The following is a 24,082-nucleotide window of genomic DNA, read 5'->3' on the forward strand; positions in this document are numbered from 1 at the left end:
CTGAAAACTCCTTTCGACCGACTTACAATCTGTTAATATTTGCTCCATTTTGCGTTAGTAAATGATTCTGTTATTGTGGGGCGATGAAGCGTTAACCGTGATTTTCGCTGAACCGTATAGTACGGCTCGATCCATAGCCAGGAACAAAAACAGGCGATGGCCAGTTTTGATCAAACGATCAAACATAAATTCTGTTTTTCACAACTGAGTGAAATGGGCTAATAAACGTTGTGTCTTTTTTACTTAAATATATGTTAATAATCTCCCAAGATATACTTCTCTTTGATATTGCCAGTATAAATGAAATTACTCTCATAAATACCTTATTCTACGTCATGAATTCATAAATATTTAGTAAAAATGGTCATTTCCTTTTTTTGTTACTTATTTTCTATAATTCTCAATATTTTTGTTCACTACGAATATATATATATATAAAAAATAAATTTTATATACTTGTTTCCTTTTTGCGTGTTGTGTTTGCAATGGCACTCCGCATAAATGAATTTTTAAGGATATGGTCACGACAACGTTACTAAAATAAGTGTAAAATATTGGTTAGTTTTTTCATCCACTTGTTTAATAAATTTTATAGTTTTTCTATTAAACAAATTAAATATATTAATAATTCAAGGTGACACGTTCGAGAACGGTTCGATTCAGGTTAACGACAAAAAAATGGCCATGAAGTCAAACGCCATTTCTCTATTATTGCTACAGAGGTAAATTATTAAGCACTGTGACCTCACAGAAATTTGTCTAAATAAATTATAATTATCTTCAAAAATTATATTTATAATATACCAATTACTTATTCTTTTTATGTAAGGTCTTGGTTGAAACGAAAAAGTTAGTGTCACGAGCGGGATTCGAACCCACGACCTTCAGCTAAAATCTTCTACGACTTGAATTATTTAAAAACCAATGACTTTATTCTTCTGATAATTTAAAATTCTCAATGTGCTGCGGTATCCTGCAGGAAAATCCATTCATTAAACTAAATATGTACATGTTGGAAATTAGCTAGAATCAACAGTGAAAACTAGTGACATTTGAACACTTGCACTCCAATGTTTGTCAGTACATATCAAACCAACAACAGCTAATTATTTTTATTAAAGTGTGTGGTATTTAGTGACCGTTAATTAATGATTATTTGTAGATCGTGAGATGCGGTCAGGTGTGACGTAGGTTTAGAAAAACATTTTCTTTATCGTGCCAATGTTTCGATCGTTATTGAGATCATCTTCAGGGCCTGGGATTTATAAACATTGTTTAAATTATACAAATACATATAAGATGTGAAAAAATGAATTTATGCAATGCTATAAAATTGTAGATTAAAAAAATGAATTTACACAATGCTAGAAAAAAATTTGAATTTATACAATGCTAGAAAATTTTAGATTCAATCAAAGTATTTGTACTCACTGAAAGTGTTTTTCTGTGTATATCTATCCTTGTATAAATTCATTTTTTTTACATCTTACATGTATTTGTATAATTTAAACAATGTATATAAATCCCATGCCCTGACCGCATCTCACGATCTCCAAATAATCATTTTTATTAAAATTGAGTTCAGTTGTTAATCCTTGTCATAGCTTAAGAGAAAAATATTTTTGAAGTAAACTCTATCTTTAAATATTATTTAATCTATATATAAATATTGATTATGCCATAAAGTATACCATTTTAGTTATTAATTAAAATTATTGGCTGCAACGGTTAGAGCGTTGACACGATGATTCTTCGCTGTAAAGGTCTTGGTATTTCAAATGCTTAAGTACAAATTGGCTTTTTAAAATAAAAATCCAATTTTATATATTCAGTTAATACGAAATTCTCAATATATTGGATATTCTGTAAAAAAGGAATATCCAAAAATACAATATGATCGAAATGCGAATCACCAACTATTGAGTCTTGACAATAAAACATACCAATATATCAAAAAAGGTGCAGTTAGTCATGTCAGATGTCGATAATAGGCAAACAGTAAAAAATATAATTTTAAAATAAGTTTAAATAATTATATATAAATTATTTCCTAGTACATTATCTATCAGATGTAATGTATTTTAAGATTTAAACTGAAAGAAGTACAGTTGTAAATCGTTTGCAGGAGTTCTAGAGCAATTTAACTTTTTACCCTCGTTTTTTTCTTCTTCTTCACCCTTATCTCCTCCCACTCAACCCTGAGCAAAACAGCCGGGCTCCCACTTAACCCCCGCAACCGGAGACCCCACGACGACTGGTCAACAATGGGAGGGCCATATTAATAAAGTTATATAAAAACATAAATAACTCGTGATGACAACGGAAATTATGAGCGGAAGTTGTTCGTGCCTAGAAGCCGCTTTGTCAAGGGGGGGGGGGTTCGGGCTGCATGAATTATGCTTTTGTTGCCATGTTAAACATACTCACAGCCAACTTCTAATGGCAGAACCAACTTTGCACGACCCCTTGTGTAAGTTCTGTTTTACTTAATATGACAGATTTGTTTTTCGGACGGCTCAAATCCGTTAAAAAATCTGATTAATTTTATTATTAGTAATAGAGTGATTCTTATAATTAATGATCAAAGTGTAGGCATAATCATGTTGATGTTCATGTTTGTTTCTATCGATCTATATATTTGGGGTTTATAGAAAAATGCACTAAGTCTTTAATAATTACTTTCATAATTTATTGCATAAAATAAACTAATGTTAACGATATACATTTGTTGTTTTTACTATATGTTTTATTATTGGACTATAAAACTATTTTTTATTTTTTCCGAAGAGATCAGTTTTATAACGTACAAAAACGTCGTCGTTAGACATTTGTAAAACTCTGGTATGTATGTAAAAATAAAACGTTGTATAATACAGTAATACCTTTAGTATTACTGTCAATTTGTTTGCTCTAAGATTTTCCACGTTAAAATTTGATCAATCAGTTTGCCTTATTTAAGCAGCAGCTATAAGCTCTGCTATAGCTGATGAAAAATCCCAATCTGAAACTCCATCAATTTTCACACCTTACCAAGGTGAAAAGTGGTGCACTGCCATGAACCCATCCAAGTCCATGTTTGTCAAATGTCAAAAAGAAGATCCAACATTACGCTTGTTGAACAACATACTCCTCTCAGGTCAATTGCCCGTTACCTAGGATTACATTTGGAAGAAAGGTAACATGGGGCCATGGGCTACTAACATAAAACAAATTACAACAGTAAGATTATTTGGAGGTCGTGAGATGCGATCTGGTGTGCGTAGGTTTAAGAAAAACCTTTATCTCAACTAAAAACCTTAATTAATTGAAAGATATTAATTGGTCAACAACGAAAACTAGTGCATTTAATAAGTTTAAATGAAGTATACCTTCACTAAAAGCACTCCGTGGCCATTTCATTTGTCGCCGAGAATCAAATAGATTGCACGACATTTCAAAAATGGCAAAAAGGAGGGAAAATTCAAAAGTTGGGGTTGAAATGGAAAGTTGGTGTCCGAGTAGATCGAGGTCACGATAGCTCAAGTGGTAGAGCAGCGGCGTATCTAGCCGAAGATCGTGGGTTCGAATCCCGCTCGTGACCCTGACTTTTTATCTCAACTAAAAACCTTAATTAATTGAAAGAGATTAATTGGTCAAGCGGACCACGAAAACTAGTGCATTTAAGAAAAACATTTTCTTTATCGTGCCAATGTTTCGATCTTTATTGAGATCATCTTCAGGGCCTGGCATTAATAAACATTGTTTAACTTTTACAAATATATGTAAGATGGGAAAAAATGAATTTATACAATGCTAGAAAATTTTTTGATAAAAAAATGACTTCATACAATGCTAGAAAACTTTAGAAAAAAATGAATTTATAAAATGCCAGAAAAAAATTTAGTTAAACAAAATTGAACTTATACAATGCTAGAAAACTTTAGGTAAAAAAATGAATTTATACAATGCTAGAAAATTTTAGATTAAAAAAAGTCTCAACACGATAGACAAGAATCTACATCTACACGGAAAACAAACACTTTGAGTGAGTAAAATACTTTGATTGAATTTAATTTTTTTTTTTTAAATAAAGAAAATGTTTTTCTGAAACCTACGTCACACGAGACCGCATCTGTAGTACAATCACATATGCAGTGGGTATAAACTACCCAAAGATGCCACACCATGGACTTGTTTTGCTATTTCTTTCCTAATCAATGAGGGCTAAGAGAAGCCCAACTTGCAATGTTAAACCACTGTTACACCCTCACGCAGGAAGCAGCTGCAAACAGACCTTCACTACAAATCACCCACAAAGATTCACTGAAGAACTAATATTAAAGTGAATCATTAAGTTGCTAATTGCCATAAATGAACGGAGGGGAATAAAAATATATGCACGTCTAATTCAGATGGAGCCATTGAATTGAAAACACAAATAATTCTATCATCACATGTCTGTTTGAGTATATTTTCCCCACATATTCTGTAAAAACTTCAAATTTTATGATTATTTCAAAGTTTGTTTCATTTTGTAATTTGGTCCTTTACGATAATTTGACCTACCTTCACTGGGTCGCTGGGTTGGTTTCTAATTTTGGGTTTTCTTTGGTCATGTGTAGACAGTTATAAAACAATTGACTGGGTTATATTCCCCATGTTTTAAGTAATTGAAATTATATAAGATCATAGAAAACTGTCATCAAAAAATAGTAAAAGTTGAAACAGAGGTTTACCACTGATTTGTTTCTTCTGTGAATATAATAGTTTCTCTTTAAAATACTTTAAAAAGCCGGTAGAAACAAGTAAGTTCTACTGCAGTCTGTTCTCTAATGAAATGTGCCGCTTTCACTGTCGATCTGGCTGAAAACGGGAGGGGAGCATAAAAGAAGCGGAGTCAATGCGTCCTTTGCCACAGACGTGCACACATTCAAAAATATAAAGATATACCCCAGGCCATGCTAGTGTATAAAGAAATTCATGAATAGCTGGCTCCCTTCGATTATATATAAAAGGACTAAGACTCCAAGGAGAAGCCAGTCCGCCAAACCAGAGAGAAACAAGCACTTCGTGCCCCGATTCCCTGAGAGCTGCAATTACTAAGAAAAATACGAGTAAATGATTATTTGATAAAAGTAAGTGCGGTTTTGTTGTTTATAGTGATCGGTGAATGTTGTTCAGTGGCTAGTGAAGTTTGATTAATTAATAAACAAGTCGCCCATAAAACTTACCTTTCAGTAGCAGTACTCAAAAGCAGGACATCCTTAATTCAACAATTTTTTAAAGTGTGAGGTGTTTAATGACCGTTAATTAATAATTATTTGGAGATCGTGAGATGGGGTCACACCAGACAGCATCTCACGATCTCCAAATAAATTTTTTAAAGGTTTAAGAGTAAAAAATATAATTCCCTAATTTCGTGGTCCGCTTGAGCCACCAATTAATATATTACAATTAATTAAGGTTTTTAGTTGAGATAAAAAAGTCAATGGCACGAGCGGGATTCGAACCCACGATCTTCGGCTAGATACGCCGCTGCTCTACCACTTGAGCTATCGTGACCTCGATCCACTCGGACACTAACTTCCCATCTCAACCCAACCTTTTGAATTTTCCCTCCTTTTTGCCATTTTTCAAATGTCGTGTAATCGGATTGGATTCTCGGCGACAAATAAAATGACCACAAAGAGCTTTAGTGAAGATATACTTCGTTTTACTTATTAAATCCATTTTATTTCGTGGTCCGATTGACTATATAACTTCTTTCAATTAATTAATCTTTATGTAAGGTATTGGTTGAGATAAAAAAGTCAGCGTCACGAGCGGGATCCCGCTGAATGATTTGAAAAATGGCAAAAAGGAGAGAAAATTCAAAAGGTGGGGTTGAGATGGGAAGTTAGTGACCGAGTGGATCGAGGTCACGATAGCTCAAGTGGGAGAGCAGCGGCGTATCTAGCCGAAGATCGTGGGTTCGAATCCCGCTCGTGCCATTGACTTTTTTATCTCAACTAAAAACCTTAATTAATTGTAGTAAAAAATATATTTTATTTCAACAAAAAAATTGATAAACTTTCAAATAATTGTAACTGTAATTAACTCATTGTTAATTTATAGTTTTTTGCCATCAAAATATTAAAACAAATAAATTAAAACTAAAATTACTAAATTGAATTTTGAAAAATAGTGGGGTTACGCCATTAATCGATAGGAACCTTTAGAACTCTTTAAAATAATATTCAACAAAATATAGAGAATAGTGAAAAGTGGTATAAAGGGTAAGTAAAGTATTATATTCATCAAGATCCGCAGGGGTTTTTATTAATCTTTTTTTCGTAAATTATTTAATAATTACATTCTGTTTCATGAATATAATATTAAATATTTAAAATATTCCAGTGGTTGATATATGTATAAATATTTGGTTATTTTGAAATTTTTATAATTAATTGAAATAAAACAAATTTTAAAAAAATGCTACTTTTCTGTTCTACTTGAATCATTCATCTTATTTTTAGCCCTGTTATCGAAAATGGATAAAGAAAATTTCAACTACAAGTATGAAGTTTCGACATGCCATTTTCAAGTACAAGTTTAATTCTAGAATTCAGGATACTGAAACCACGTATATTGGCAATTTCTTTAACAATTTAAAAAAAGGCCTAAAAATAAGAATCCAAAAAATAAAGAAAGACTGACAAAAAAAAAAAAAAAGGCGAAGAAAGTAAATCATTTCAACCGAACTTCATTGACTTCAGGTTTAACTTATAAACTTTTAACTTCATAAATAACCAAAGAAACTTATTTACAATGTTTTCATAATATTTTTAATCTTAAATTATCGAGTTAATTGTATGAATATGCCTGCAAAATGTTAAACATTTTTTGTTTAGTGTTATATTAAAGAAGATTGCTTTGTTTCGTACAACCTGTGTTAGTTTTAGTATACTTTAGTAAGGTGTTTCGTGTTATTTTCCTTCTTCTGAATTTAACTAAACCCTTATTGGCCATAATCTTAGTGTGTTTTGACCCCACATTTTCAAATTGGAGACCCAAATGATCGGAAACCGCCAAACTGCAACATAAGTTACGTTTGTATTTAAACTCGCCAGTCGTTGCTGAAAGAGTTAAGGTTGGATGTTTGAAAACAACTTGAAAAAAAAAGTCCTTCAACGGAGACTTATGTTACGAACAACGCCAAAAGCGTCTTACACTGCCATAGAATCACAAGCATTTTTCCCACAGTGATAAGTCTCATCCTATTTCACTGAATAGGGGTAATCAGGTTAACTAATTATGTGGGAAGGAGGGCGTGGGCGGTTAGTTGAAAACCCTTAGCAGCTCAAGGCCGCCCCTAAACAAACACATCTGACCAGAGATTGATCGGTTCTGTGGCATTAAGAGAGTCGACAGAAGACTCGGAGTTACTAAAAAGAGCGATGGGCTCACCTGTCAACTAGAAATTAATTGCCGCCACCATCCTTCGCCTAGCACTTTGATCCGTTGATGAATTCGAATTTGAGGTTTACTGAAGATGAAGTAGATAAATTAAACTACCATTCATGAGCTTCATTCTCAGGCATTCCTTCGTGGGTAGCCAAAATGTATTTCCTTTCTTTCTGTTAGTACAGTCATATTTGGCAAACGACCGTTTATGTATGACCTATGAACAGTGCCATGCATTATTATTAAAAATATACTAATTCGACATATCATAGTACAAAGCTAAGCTGCATTATGAGGTAAACAACAAATATATGCTAAGCAGAATATTGAGTGGAGTAACACACTATAGTTGCTTGGTGCATCCTTTGCCGATAAGGTCTTGCCAGCAATGCAATACAAAAAAAATTATATTCTTTCAAAATCTGCAGAGGTCATCGGTGGCCGCTATAGTTTGACCCGGCGCTCATAACTAGTAAGGGAAAGGACCCGGGTTCGAATGCAGGGCCGCTGGACCTACTTACAAATGGCTTTTTTTTCAAAAACACCAGCGTCCCGAGGGTTCAAATAACCTCGTAGTTGAAATAACTTCGTTTAAAAAAGGAAAAGAAAACAAAGTCTATGGCAAAAAATAAATAATGATTCTTTCTATGTAAGGTCTTGGTTGAGATAAAAAAGTCGATATCCCGTGCGGACACGCTCAAGTGGTAGAGTAGAGTAGCGGCATATTTAACCGAAGGTCGTGGGTTCGAATCCCGCTCGTGACATTGACTTTTTTATCTCAATCAAGACCTTACATAGAAAGAATTAGTTGAAAGAAGTAACTTGTTCAATTGACTACTAAATGTAAATAATAAATAAAATTTTCTGGATTATTGTTGAATTTTTTTTAAATATATCATCCCAAATTTCTCTTGCAGGTTTCGTGTTTCACCAATACAAATTGTAACTACTAAAGAGAGAAATGTATAAATATTTGAAAAAATGAGGTAAATTAAATTATGCCTTTACGTTTTAATCTTCAATTGATCTTTACTAAATGTCATAAACTATAAAATTATTACACAGCTAGATGGCAATAATAACTTAATATAATAATCCATTATATTTCGTGGTCCGATTGACCAAATAACTTCTTTCAATTAATTAATCTTTTATCTAAGGTATTGGTTGAAATGAAAAAGTTAGTGTCACGAGCGGGATTCGAACCCACGACCTTCGGCTAAATACGCCGCTACTCTACCACTTGAGCTGTCGTGACTTGGATCCACTCGGACACCAACTTCCCATCTCAATCAAACTTTCGAATTTTCCCTTTTTTTTTTTTTTCTAATGTCGTATAATCAGGATTCGATTCTCGGCGACAAATACAATGACCACAAAGAGCTTTAGTGAAGATATACTTCGTTTTACTCATTAAATCCATTTTATTTCGTGGAGCGATTGACCAGATAACTTCTTTCAATTAATTAATCTTTATGTAAGGTATTGGTTGAAATAAAAAAAGCTAGTGTCACGAGCGGGATTTGAACCCACGACCTTCGGCTAAATACGCCGCTGTTCTACCTCTTGAGCTATCGTGACTTCGATCCACTGGGATACAAACCTCCCATCTCAACCCAGGTCGTGGGTTCGAATCCCGCTCGTGACACTAACTTTTTCATTTCAGTCTACATAAAAGTGTAATATAATAAGTTAGGCCATTTTGTAAACATTCTTTGTCGTAAACTTAAAAATTTGAAAAATCTTTACGGATCTTTATACACTATAACCGCCAAATATTTTCATTTACAAAACGCGTTTTGATTTTGAAAAAAAAAACGATTATTCACATTTGATAGTTTAAGATGGAACGAATGAAATGTCTGTTCTGTCAGCCAACCGGAAGAAGTTATAAATGTATTACGACTTCATTGTGCTTCTTGTTCTTATCCGATAGGTGCGTGACGTCCCATCACAAGTCTAATGCCATCAACGGAAGCTAATCATCAGAAAGGAATGGGGTTCACTGATGAGGGATGGAGTAAATCGGGGAGAAATGTCAAAGCGACGCCTTGTCTCCGAGTTCCACGGACTAATGGTTCTAACTGTTGACGTCGATAATTCATAAAGGGAAACTCCTTTCCCTTCACCCTCGTTCCGAGTAACAAATCACTTTGCCTCCTCCTCTCTTTCTCTGGCGGTTTCATGGCCTATGAATCCACGATTTTATAGTTCCTCCCAGATTTCCCCTCGTACGAAACTTGATTGCGGAACGTCATGAATATATATTACCAAATGTGGTCTCGCCCTGAACAAATACATACATTCCTGGCTGCTCCCATAAAAATCCTTGGGCTTTTTTCCCTTTGAGCCACTAAAGCCGGAGATTTTTGGGTGATAAGTACTTGCACCTTTTACCTGAAACGGCAAGGTTCATTTCAAGGGAATACCGAGCGGGCAAGTTCAGTTAACCGGGTCCACTCGGCCGGGTAATATGTGGATTATTCTTTTTAAAAACATGGAAAACCGTTCAAATTTTTCAGGTACACAAGGAAGGTACGGCCACCCACGCTTAGAAAGAAAAATACGTGTCCATCATACGTACTCCATATACAATTTACAATTACTTGCAATTAAGCAGTTTATATTTTAAAATACTGCTTTGTGTTTAGTGACCGTTATTTGATGATTATTCAGAGGTCGTGAGATGCGGTCTGGTGACCAGACACGACCTCCAAAAAATCGTTTTTAAAATACTAAGTAAAAATTAGAAGGATTTCATTAATTTTCCTTCTGTTGTCTGACAAATTTAAAAATGTATTAAATTCTTTCTGTCCTCATTAAAACAAAATATAAAACAAAGAATCGTCTATTTTTTAAAACTATGTTTGGCTGAAATTCTTTGGGATGTTAAAGAATCAACCGTGTCAAATGAGACAACCTATCTTTATTTACCATGGTTTATCGAAGATAATTAGAAGCTGCAAAAGTTTTTCTTAGTTGTCAAATACTTTTTATGAATATTGTTATTATATAAATTGTAAATATTCGAATTTGACTTGTATGAAATGACCAGTCCGTCACACATACAAATACGTTGGTGAAACAGTTAGTTATCCATGCATGTTTAAAAAAACACATATGTGCCTAAAAAAATAAAATAAGTAAAAATAAATTATATAAATATATAAATTATTAATATACATATATACAATATGTATACATTTGTTATACATATATAATGTAAATAGATTTCATATAAATAAGTAAAACTTGTTCATATCTTACAAGTTTTAATATAATAAGAAATCCTGCATGCCTTTGTGGCTCAATAACCAAACCTGGAGTCACATAATAGATTGTTGCATATTCGACATAGAAAGATCTATTTTGATACGATTTTTGGTTAAAAATAGTGAAACTTGGCCAATACAGGAAGAAAAACTGATTTCGGTATAGCAGAAGAAATTTGTGAACACAATAAATGTTGAAAATATTATAAACAAATAAATAATTCGGTATGTTTGGTCAAATTTATTTTGTTTATATTAAATTGATAGTTAATCATAGTAATTAATAGTTAAACTACAGTTATCGTACACTATATACCTATATTTGTTATATACGCAAACTGTTATTTATTTACATTATTATTAGTATGTAATTCTTTTAATTTATTAACCTATTTTGATATGTAAAATTTAAGCATGTACAACAAAACTTATTCTTATTACATTAAGCCCTTATGTAATTCTAATGCCTGTAGGCTGATAAAGGGAGCAGACCGAAATAAAGATGTTTTATATANTATATATAACCTAATTACAAAAAATCGTAACATACTAAATAGAAATCTAACCATTACATTTCAGATACCAAAAGTTAATTCTTTCAATTTTTTATATATTCACAATCTATTACTTTCTCTCTTTCTCTCTCTCTCTTTCTTTCTTTTCACTCTCTCTCTCTCTCTCTCTATTTCTTTCTTTCTCTTTTTCTCTCTCTCGTTCACTCCCTTTCTCGCTATATTTTTTCTCCTTTCTGTTTTCGAATCTTTTATCTAGGTACAGTGCGAATTAACTTGTCATGTTCTCCCGTCAAAATCGATTTTTGTAAACTACAAAATAATTTATAAGTCTTATCAAAATAACTAAGAATTTGTTATAATGTTTCTGCTTTTTAATTTCTTTTGTTATTTATTTTCGTTTGAGGTTAGCTAATTTATATGTTACTTTTATTTCTTTGTACTATGAATAATTTATTTTATATAGTTATAGCATTATGTTGTTGTAACACGTGTTCTCAACCACAAGGACTCAAGGTTTCCTTCTTGAAGACTGCTATGCAATTGTAACGCTTATTAAGAAACATTGTTGTTATAGCATTTTTGTATGATTGTGCAGCAAATAATGTTATAATGGAAACCCCAATTGTGAAACTCGTCATTAAAAAACGTGTGTTGCACAAAAGCTTTGCATATTTTTATGTGATGCTAGATCGGAGTGCTTGAACGAGAACTGGGGTATTGAATAAAAAAGTATGGATATTTTATATCGAGTTTGTTTAGTCAACTCGACCACCCATCTGGACTTTCAGATTTGATTTCTAGGGTATAGATATCGAAAAATTTTGATTTATTGTTCGTATTGGTATACCCAGATTGTGAACTATTGCACTTAAAGTTTGTTTTGAGGGCGAAAGAACGTCTCTCATCTTTTTATTAAATTGATTCCAGTTGAATCTGAAATGTCGCCTGTTGCTGAAACGGGGTGAGAATGGTTCGCGTTGGCAATCACTTTCGCCCGAACGCCTCCCTGGAGTCAATCCGCTCGTTGTCCTCGCAATTTATTTAAATCCCTTCGTCCACCCCTCTGTTTTTCAATCAAGTCTGATGCCGGGGTCGTGATAAGAGGGCACGAGCAGAGGAGTCGATTGAAAATTCAAGACTTGCCCCGGGCCACGCCTTCCAGGAAAGACCGTGTAAAACGTCAGAAATTCTAATAATTACATAATTTTCAAACTCGGAGCAATTAGGCGGACTCGTCAAGACCAAAAGTTCTTCAACGTGTAATTATCAAATGACCCGAAGCCCTCCCGGCATTACCGCCGATATTCCCTTTATAATTTACATTAACTTCCCTTGAAATAACGCAATTCATCTTTTGTTTAAATATTTCAGACATTTAAAAGTTATATTCTTGATTAAAAAAATACCACCCTCTCGGAAAGTTAAATTATTCATTTTTCAGGCGGAATTAGTAAGAAAACTTGTAATTATAGTAAGTAATTTCGTCCGTTCATGAAACATGGCTATTTAAATAAATCGGCAAAAAAACCAAACTGACAGTTAGGATGTTTCCTACCTTCTTTTTTTTCTAGTCCTACCACTTAATTTTTCTAGTCAGCCAAACAAACAAAGTTTATTGTAACGTGGGATGCAATATATTTACATAGAACGATATACTAATGAGCCCACCCATTGTGGACACAGGATAACCGTACCTAGCTATGGCTATTATGCATCGGTATTTCGCATGGTGTATTTGCTTTTACACTATTTTTTTACTAGGGTTTGCAACAGCAGACGTTATATTCATATCAACCCTCGAAGTGTCGGTGTTTTTGAAAAAAAGCCCATTTGTCAGTATGTCGGATTGAAATGCAGGGCCGCTGCACTCGAACCCTGGACCTTTACCTTGCAGTGATGATCGACGTGTCAACGCCAACGTGCAGACACCGACTCCCCTTTTTTCCATTGCTTATTATATTACATCTGATTATTTATAAAATTATTCCAAAATTTTTTGTATTTAATATATTTATGCACTGAAAGGCAAAAAATTCCACCGAATTGTTTTTTTTCATTTTCTCGACAAAAGAAAATTCTGCCCTTAATTTGTCTCTTTGTTTTTACCAATAATATATGTTTATCCCATGTTTTAAATTGGGAATATCAATTAGACGTAAACACACTTTATCCTTAATCCAAAACAAGGATAAAGAATTTTTCAATGTTTACTTTTTATGGAATGTAATATGTTTCTCTCTCTATCTGAATTCTTCTTCTTCTTTCGTCGCAGTCTCATTTAAATTCTGAAGCAACAAACTGCTTAGTTTTCATCTTTGTTTTCTTAATTTCAAGTTTTAAACTTAAAAAGGGGATGTTGTGCGTCGTGTGGCACTTATTGATAATGGACGTTCCATCAGGTATGCGGCTATTGCCATCGGAGTTCCCTATGAAACTGCGAAACGCCGTTAGACGTTTTCGAGAAACTGGGTCTTACCGTAGAATGCCTGGTCCTGGTCGTCCTACGGTAACAGAACCACAGGATGACCGTTTTTTTACTTTGCGAATTTTGCGAAACCGCTACCTTACTGTTGTTCAAGCGATTCATCAGCTCCAGAAAGTTCGAGTTGTCAAAATTTCAAAATGCACTGCTCGAAGAAGATTAAATAATTATGGACTGATGGCCTTTCGCCCCGTAAGAGGACTAGAACAGACCAAAACACACACAGTTGCACGGCTCTAGAACACAGCAATTGGTCTTTGGACGATTGGTCTGCTGTACTTTGTAGAGATGAGTGTAGATTTGCTCTACGATCTCCAGATGGGCGAGAATGAGTGTGGTATAGAATGAAAGGTACGAACCCTGTCATTTTTCCCAGAGCCAACCTTTTTCAACGTAGTTCAGTGACGGTGTGGGTGGGAATTTCAATGGAGAATCGCACAGAGTTGGTTGTTGTTCGAGAAGGGTCTTTGACTGCCACTCTCTAGGTGGATGAAATTTTGGAACATCATGCGTTGCCTAGCCTCGATGAAATCTGCGACAATCCTATTCTAAGGGATGATGATGCCCGTCCAAATGTCGATAGCATAGTACAAACGTACCTTCACCAGCACATCAGGGTCTTAGCCTGGCCAGCCCGTTCTCCAGACTTGACCCTCATGGAACATCTACAGGATAACCTCAAAAAACGAATAAGGGCTCGTCCATCACTTCCTATACACTCGACGGTCTTGAAATGTCCCTTCGTGAAGAATGGGCTAACCTCCAGCAAACGGAATGGTAGCAAGTAAACGCAGGCGTCTTCGAGATGTAATTAACGCAAGAGGAGAAAATACACGATATTGAAATGTTAATTAAAAACCTAATTAAAATAAATTTTGTCTGTCCGTCTTTTTTCATTTTCCTTAGCAATTTACATTTTTTTAAACAGAAACTCAATTATTACACGTTAAAAAACATGAAACTATGATTAATATATAAAAATATATACAAGTCAAGTTACAAGTGGGAGGAATTTTTTGCAGTGTATATATTGATACATATTAAATACTAGTTTATAGTAAAATCTGCTGCGGATGAGACGGGCGTAGCCTCAAAAACGTTACAGGAAAAAATTTAGATAAATGATCGACATAGTTAAGTTCATCATTGTCTCCTTCCACAATTAAAAAAGAACTTCAATTGTTACAAAATACTTTTCCACTGCTTTCTACTGACTATACCTTACATTTGAAATTAACAGTTGCATAATACAATATTACGAACGTGATTTGGATGAAGGAGGAAAACATAACCGGTAACACACTTTTTGAAACGAATAAGAACTGAACTTTTGAAACAAACGATTTTCTTTCATCGGAAAGATTTACTTTTCACAAACTTTTGCATAAAGTATATTACAGCTGAAAACTAAGGGCTTTACTTTTATAAAGGAAACTGAAGAAATTCTGACGTACATGAAGTCGTACCGTAAAAACTACTCGTTATTTACTAACCGAATTTGGGTACGTTTTTGTCCTATACAATGCTTATTAAACTTTTATTAGAAGTTCTTATATTTATATTATGGGACCTATTGGACAAAATGATTTGATTCATTATTAATTGTGACCCTTGTATCTATATTTAAAAAAAAATCAAATTCACTATTACTAATTTGTAAGATATGTAATACTTTCAATCGGTAGGATAGTTAATTTATAACATTAATAATCTAATTCACTAGTTTTCGTGGTCCGCTTGACCAATTAATATATTTCAATTATTTAAGGTTTTTAGTTGAGATAAAAAAGTCAGTGTCACGAGCGGGATTCAAACCCACAAACTTCGGCTAGATACGCCGCTACTCTATTACCTGAACTATCGTGACTTCGATCCACTCGGACACTAACTTTCCATCTCAACCCTATAATCACATCGGATCTGAACCGACAGAAATCAGCGAGGATAGGCAGACGAAGATAATAGATAATTATCAAAGAATAGAAAACCTGGATGTTTGACAATAATTGTGCTTTTATGTTATCCAGTTAAGTTTTAAAGCATATGAAAATAAATAAAGAAGTGAGATCTTAAACATTTTTCTAAAGCTTCATTAAGTTAGAAATATATAAAAAATCGAAAAGTTTTATAAAAAAATAGTAAACGATGTTTAAAAAAGTAAAAGTTGTTGTAGGATTAGTATTATGAACTCCTAGCCGGCAGGGTATGCCCGTTTGGTATATTTCGATTTTTTGTTTCTATTCAGTATGCTTTTTTCATTGCAATTCAAAAAACGTAAATCCGAAATAGTGTCGACCTAAATTGTGCTGTATAGTAATGGCCGAATTTGTTAATTAATAAGCAAACCGCAAATAATTGTGAAAAATAATCTTTAAAAGTTTACAAAGAAAATAAAAACTGTTAAATATCAATAGTAAGGGTTTGTTTTTCGATGTTCAAACCAGTACACAACCGGGAAGATTCGTGTTATCGAGCTTTTAAGTAGACTGGAACAAACAAAATATTCACCCTCGAATTTGTAGACTGGGATGTACATAACGTGATTTTGATGGGCCATCCGAGGGTGTGTCAACCACCATATAAAACAGTGTATTATATTTCCCTCGAACCCCTCGACAGGACGGGCCGATCTTCAACACAACTCCGGCTTGTATTACTAAAAGTGTTTGCTCAAGTATATTCGACAGGGTGTTCGACCTGGGAAGTGTTTTTTTCCTATTCCGTTCATTTTTCTCCGGCAGAGTTAAATCCTCGAACGGCTTGTTCTTAGCAGATCCTTGTACATTTATTGACCAGGACGGAAACCAGTCCCACGAAGAAAGTTGGTTGTGCCTTTTTTTACGCAGGACCATTTAGTCCGCGGACCTGAAGACTATCTGAGTGGGACGACTTCTCCGTGATACTCCATCGTCGCGCCGCATTAGCCTGTACTTACTGTGACCCTGCATAATCAGCATTCTACCGGAAATCGCCTTTGTTTTTTTTACTTTTGTACAAGCTGTTGAAGAAAAAAAACACTTAATCCTTGTAAAAAAATATGCTAGATTAATTCTACTATTTTGTTTTTTACAGTGACGCCTCGGATTAGTTTTGTTACCATATACACAAATAATTTACATAAATAATAAATTAGTCAACACCCTAAAATTCACATTTTTTTTAATTACAATAAACTTCGAAACATTTTCGATAATATTGCCACATTTGAATTAGGATCCACAATAAACTCTTACTAAAAAATACACGATAGTAACTACTTGGAAACTATTCGTTAACTTATGAGTAATTTGTAATAAATATTTTGATTAGCTTTAATTTAAGACATTAACCAATATCAAACATCCTAACGTCTACATCTTTTTTTTTCAGTCCTACCTTAACTTTAACCTTAATTTTAATTTAAGCTGTAGCTACATAAAAAGACTCAAAAAAAGAAAAGGAAAAGTATAGTGTGAAAGGAAGTGAGTGAGAGGGAGTGAGAGAGAGAGAACGAGAGAGAGAGAGTGAGAGAGAGAGAGAGAGAGAACATGGAAAAAGAGAAAAGTATAACTACTTAATATGTACTTAAATAAGTAACATGCTTCATAAATATGAATACAAATGATATACTAGATTTTTAAAATATTAAAAAAAATTAACAATTGAACATTTACATAATTAATCTCCAGGGGGAAATATTATACTTCTGGGCGTTCAAAGTCACTTACCACCTACGTGTTTTAATGTACGAAGGGCCCGCCCCCCATTCTGCTCACCCCTACGGGTTATATTAAATGTGATTTGCATTTTACGAAATTCCGTTTGGGATTAAAGGAGACAACGGAGATTTATTTCTTCCAGCTCCATCCTCCCCTCGATCCCCTTTTATCGTGCGTAACTTTCTCATTCACCTCACTTAACTCTCGGATCTGAGGAATTTTTATAATTCCGCGTATATTATTGCGATTTGAATGAAATTGATTTTGAGGCAAGAAATAACAAATGGGCTGTCAAAACAATTTAAACAAAAATTAAAGTGAACTAGTTTGTCGAGAAAGAGATAATAAGTTGAAAAAAAAAGTTATGTAAATAGGCAAAAGAAGGAAGATGAAGAGACAGTGAGAGAAAGTATTATAAAGTATATTAGATAGGTAGATAGATAGATTGATAGATAAATATATATATATATATATATATAGAGAGAGAGAGAGAGAGCTAGAGAGAGAGAGAAAGAGTTGATTGAAAGAATGATTATTGTTTTATATCAAAATCTCGCAAATTTAAGCCGAGACCGACCTCTTATATGTTACGAGGGGGGGTGAGAGAAGAAACAGGAAGGGTGATAATAATTAATATAAACAGATAAATTAATTAATTTGCTACAAAACATATAGATGTTGAAAATATATTGATGGAAGAAAAATATATCGGTAAAGTGAAAGGTACTTTGCGCTTGATTATTACAACTGATAAAATTTTAACCACGTTTTTATTACATGTGTTCATTTTTTTCTCAGAACCAAACTCTTTTCGAAATTAATACAAAAATGACCATCATTAACACGATTTTAAATAAGATCCATTTTGTTTACGTAAGTTCGTACATCTGCCTTTCTGCTGTCGGGATGTCTGCTCTGTGCTGCAACGTCAGAAATCACGTAGATGAAAAGCGTGAAAAAAAGAAGCAGATGGCAAGTAGGTAGACTTTTTGATTTGAGATTGATTTGTCCAGTTTTCTTTGAATTTATCGTAATAAACGTGCCTGGCAGGGTTGCAAGATCAGATTCAGTTTGAAAGATTATTGGAACATTGGAAGAAACAAGCAGCAGATTATTGAATCGCGATTTCAAACAAACATATTCCTCTTTTTTTGTAAAATTAAAATCAAATAAACTTCGAACTTCGTTTGCTTTTAGTACTTCTGTAGGTTTACAGCTTGGGAATATTCTCTTATCACGTTTAGGCCATTTTGTAGTATTTTTGGTTTTCCTTATATGTATTTTATACATTGCCAAACACTAGGTTCCTTTTAGCTTTCTTTGTATCAATATTCTATTCAATAGAAGTTAATATTTATAAATATGTACTGTTCAAACATTTATTATACGATGACGAAGACCTAGGTAAAACCAATCATTAGTAAGATAATTTTTGTTTTTTTGTCATAATAATTAAAGAGTCATTATAGTTAAATAAAACTTTCTCATACATTCTCTCTCTCACTCACTTACTCTCTCACTCTCTCTCTCTCGCTCTCTTACTCTCGTTTTCAAACTCACACTTTTATTCTTTGAGATTATTATAAATATTTTATGTAGAATGTAGGTGTTTTCTTTACACACACAAATCGGAATTTTTGACTAATGAAGAAGTAGGAACGTACTGACCAAGACCGACCAATTAAAGTAGGTTTGGTCTAAATGAGCAAATCCACTGAAATTTCTTTTCTGTAAACTAAACCGTTCAATTTAAAAACACTGTTGAAGTTAAGTGTTAACCGCGGTGGTAAACGAGGCGCAATGTTCAAAATGAATCAGTCGCTTTTCTCCTCACGCTTTTCTATTATCGCCTCCTAAAAGGAAACAGAATTGGCCCAATTTCCGTAAATAATAGTCGCCTGAGAGATTTGTTGATGTGTAAATAAGGTGGATGTTGGGCGCTGAAATGTTCTTCGTCCTAAGGGAGATAGTGTTTGGGGTAGAGTGCGGTAAATGAGTGAGATAGGGCTAAGGGTCTTGAGGGCCGTGTCGTGCAACTTAAACAAAGTACTGCCCGATTCCGACCACGTACTCATACCGTATTCCGACCTCACTCCACCAACTCAAGAGAAGAGAGGGAGCGAGAGGGAGAGTGAGGGAGAGCTAGGAGAAAGAGAAGCCTGTTTTCCACCCTATTTTATTGGAATAATGAAATCAGACTGTGCCCTCTAGGAGTATCTCTAAACTAATTACCATACACCTTCCCTCAGGCTCTACCTAATTATTACGAATTATACCTGATTTTAATTAACAAAGCCCCCCTGCTTCCTATTCGCCATGATTTTTGAGCCCCTCTTCTTTCGATATTCGGGCTAATTAAGTTTCCTTGTAATTAGTATTAGCACACTGAGGGTTCTTTTCGGTCTTCTTTTAGATATTTTACCACTTCTATACTCGTCACATAACAAACTAATTGAGAGAAAAACAATTATTGAATGACGAAAAAGTAATAAAACTCATAAGATTCTGTGTATGGTTTGGGGGGGGGGAGCTATGAATTACAGGAAACCGTAATTTGGTCGTAACGGGTTTGGTCTATCTTTGCTTTTTTAGTTTAACCGATGCATCGAGAAATGGTTAAATGACCCGAATGATCAGAACGACCAAATTACAGCCAAATTCTTGAGTTTAATAAAACAGTTCAACCCACGTTTTCATCCTTTAAAAATAATATTTGATCATGTAGAAAGAAGAAAAGTTTTCTGGATGTCTCTTACATTTTTTGGTTTTTACATGACCTATTTCCTTTTTTTAAATAATTTTTAATGAAAAAAAAATTTACGGTCTAGAACATTTTTTGGGCTTTATGGGCTTTTTACTTTCTTACGACCATATGCCCAGCACTTTTTTTTCATAATGTTCCTCAATTAAAAACTTTTGCCTCCAGAGGGCTTGAATAATTAGTGAGGATACATTCTGGTGTAGCACATGAATCATTACGCTGTCAAAATTAAACGTAGTAAATTTGGTAAGAAATCAGACGAAAACTTTAGCATGTAGAATTGAGGTAAAAATATTCCAATCCTCAGTCTGGTCATAGCTGGACGTCAACCTAAATGCTGGACTAGTTGATTTATTTTGGATCTAGTATATCGGTTGACTATATTTCATTACATATGATGATCGTAATTGGGATTTATTATAATAATAGGAACTTTGTGTAAATTTCAATTAGACGCGTATCGCTTCATCATCTCCGGAAAGCTGTTTTATTTTGCGTTATATGACATAACCTATTCTCATCCTCGAACTTTTTTGTAAATTGAGTTGTATATTTGTTGATTCCTTTATCTGAGGTTCCTGGCGTTATTACAAACTATTATCTTTATTATCGTTATCGTATACATACACATTAGATGTCGAGTTAGATTTTTGGCGTTGTGTTTGAAATGTTTTGACCCAATGCAATTTAAAGTTCTTGGTAAACTTTGCCAAAAGAAGGCTAACAGACTCGAGAGGAATGCAGATGATAAAACTAAAAGTGTAATCAGACCGTGGAGGAAGTAACGTAAATTGAAGCATACCAATCAACTTATTATGGCGCTCCACAAAATTAGCATGGACACTATCACCAAATTACAAAGTATAGATTTATAAAATAAAGACTATTATTTATTGTTTATTTATTTGTAAAATATATTAAGAAAATTCATATACAGATATAGTCAGCTCTACAAAAATTAAGTTTAACAAGAATAATATGATAATGGCTTTTGGTTAACATTAGTGAACCTAGAGTCCATAATTATTGCAGCAACCTAAAGGAAAAAATATTTTGACATAATGGACGACATAATGTATTTGTATGTATGTATATCCGATAATAGTTGACTATTTTAATATATTGCATTTTATATTACAGACTAGGTGACCAAAGTAATATGCTCCACCCACCTTATTCCTTCCATAATCAAACTATCAAACATTGACTATTTTTTCTGTAGTGTTTTAACCATTGAAAGATATTTGACTTGATTTTAACAAAAAGAAGCCATTTTTGAAATAAGCAATAAAATTATACACTTTTACTGAAGAAACCAACCATTTCATGGATTCTCCTGTATATCTTGTGTTAAAATGGACTTTATATAGTCTAAAAAAAATTAACAAATCTATTACTTTGGTCACTCTTGTGTTCATTTTACCTCCATATTGTTTTTTCAGGGTTTGATATTGACACGGAGTTTAACATTCAGTAAAGAATATTAGCGCTAAATTAACTATTCTTTCTATGTAAGGTCTTGGTTGAGATAAAAAAGCCGGTGTCACGAGCGGGATTCGAACCCACGACATTCAGCTAGATACGCCGCTACTCTACTACTTGAGCTATCGTGACCTCGATCCACTCGGACACTATCTTCCCATCTCAACCCCACCTTTTGCCTTTTCCCTCCTTTTTGCCATTTTTCAAAAGTCGTGTAATCAGGATTCAATTCTCGTCGACAAATGAAATGGCCACAAAGAGCTTTAGTGAAGATATACTTCGTTTTATTTATTAAATCCATTTTATTTCGTGGACCGATTGACTTCTTTCAATTAATTAATCTTTATGTAAGGTATCGGTTGAAATAAAAAAGCTAGTGTCACGAGCGGGATTCGAACCCACGACCTTCGGCTAAATACGCCGTTACTCTACCACGTGAGCTATCGTGACTTCGATCCTCGACCAGAACTTACATAGAAAGAATAATTAATTGAAAGAATTAACTTGGTCAATTAACCACTAAAACGTAAATGGATTAGTGCTAAATATTGTAACTTATAAATTATAAACGACTCTCAACGTTAAATCCTGTATTGAATTAATATTACCGCAACTGGCTCGTTCTAACACTGTGTATCTGTACGGGTGCTTGTTTTATGTCTGGTTCTACATGAGTGAGTGGTTGCACGTGACAAGCGGCACCCCGCCGACAGCGAAATCACCTATTATTACTGGAGAGGGTGGATTACCTTAATCGACTTGTTGTTTCCCTCCTTCTGAACGCACCGGCCGGGTTTGTTTCACCAGAGATCTTGTATTGACTATCTTCTTTGCGATTCCGATTTTAAATGGGCAAATTACCGCTCGCCCTACCAGATCTCACCGATCTCGATCGGAGATGGGGAACATACGGACTTAATTCAGTGAGCGTGCAGGGTGAAATTAAATTGGTTTTGTGTTGCTTTAAAGCTTTTACGAAGCTGACTCAATTGAATAAGGCCCTGGCGAAACGTAATTCCATTTCGTTCCATTCTCTTCCCTCTTCTACTTTTATCAGAAGAGATCGCAAGATTATCCGCTAACGGTGCATTTCAAGTTTACATGTGTAATTTACGGTCAAAATGTTGTTCCATCCCTTTTTTCTTAAAGCTGCTATTGTCGTTTCTAATCTTTCTTTAAATCTAAAATTGGTCCTTGGTTTCAAACAGGAAACGTTACGAACATTTCGTCCATTGTTGTAACCACAAAAATTAGAAAAAGTATTTTATGAGTTCTTTTTTGCCGGCATTTCCATTTAAAACTGCCTATAAATTTATAGAACACAGCAATGATTAGTGCCAAGGGGATTATTAAAAAAATTATAAGCCATTGTTACATTATACAGTACATTTTTTATTAAATAAGCATAATTAATATTTTATAATTACAATTAATTAAGGTTTTTAGTTGAGATTAAAAAATCAATGGCACGAGCGGGATTCGAACCCACCATCTTCGGCTAGATACGCCGCTGCTCTACCACTTGAACTATCGTGACCTCGATCCACTCGGACGCTAACTTCCCATCTCAACCCCACCTTTTGAATTTTCCCTCCTTTTTGCCATTTTTCAAATGTCGTCAAATCGGATTGGATTCTCAAGACAAAAAGACGCTCTCATTAATCAGTCCAAAATATATTTTTTTCGAAAACAAAGTTCAGATTTGTTTTACGCACCCTTTACAACTTTAAATATAAATTTTCATACCAATCAAAAATATACATTTAATTTAAGTAAAACATTTTCGGCAACATTTTTACTCACGAGTAATCTGGATCTTGGTGTGGTCGGAATGAAGTAACCAATTCAGTTGTTACAACCAAGCTTTCGAGCAATTTTAAGGCCATAATTATTAATATAGGTCCTGATGATGCCCTTAAAATAGGTCGTAAGTTTGGCAGTAACATTTGAATTTGTTTCTTCATTAAGACCATTAAACTTTTGCCGGGGCGTCGGTGGCCGCAACGGTTTAGGCGTTGACACGGTGCTCACCACTGTAAGGTAAAGGTCCCTGGTTCGAAACCCGCGGCCCTGCATTCGAACCCGGCTTTTACTCACTAAACTACTTTTGCCCCAGTTCCTTGTAGTACAGATCGTGGACGTACAAGTTATGACTAGATTCTCCCGGAGTAATGTTTTTAGATTCATTTTATTGGATTTTAAATAATTTGGGATTTAATCCAAATTCAGAGTTATTACGACCGTTAAAAAGCTTAATCTCCCTTGATGTCAATAATGCTTAGATTTTGTTGTTTTATAGTTAAGAAAAATAAGGATGAAATTCTCTCCAATTCTAATTTATTTACTGAGGTAAAATTTATGAAAGTTTGTAGGGTTCTCCACCCTTGTAAAGTTTCCACTGAAATGGTTCCCAAGTTATCATTTTGTTGTCTACGAAAAATAGGCATTTG

At 34.0% G+C, this 24,082-nt stretch overlaps 2 long non-coding RNA genes across 3 annotated transcripts in view; both read left to right on the forward strand.

The window, feature by feature from the left end:
- The window catches only part of LOC106665866, a 377,468-nt gene that overhangs the window by 146,092 nt on the left and 207,294 nt on the right, over window positions 1-24,082 (forward strand). The window lies entirely within an intron of this gene.
- Window positions 18,148-18,570, forward strand: LOC106665865. Its single transcript, XR_001340356.2, has 2 exons — window positions 18,148-18,365; window positions 18,440-18,570. It is a non-coding gene; the product is annotated as an uncharacterized LOC106665865 (long non-coding RNA).

This window comes from Cimex lectularius, unplaced genomic scaffold (assembly GCF_000648675.2).
Source record: "Cimex lectularius strain Harlan isolate CLEC.00 unplaced genomic scaffold, Clec_2.1 scaffold197, whole genome shotgun sequence".
NCBI classification, from domain to species: domain Eukaryota; kingdom Metazoa; phylum Arthropoda; class Insecta; order Hemiptera; family Cimicidae; genus Cimex; species Cimex lectularius.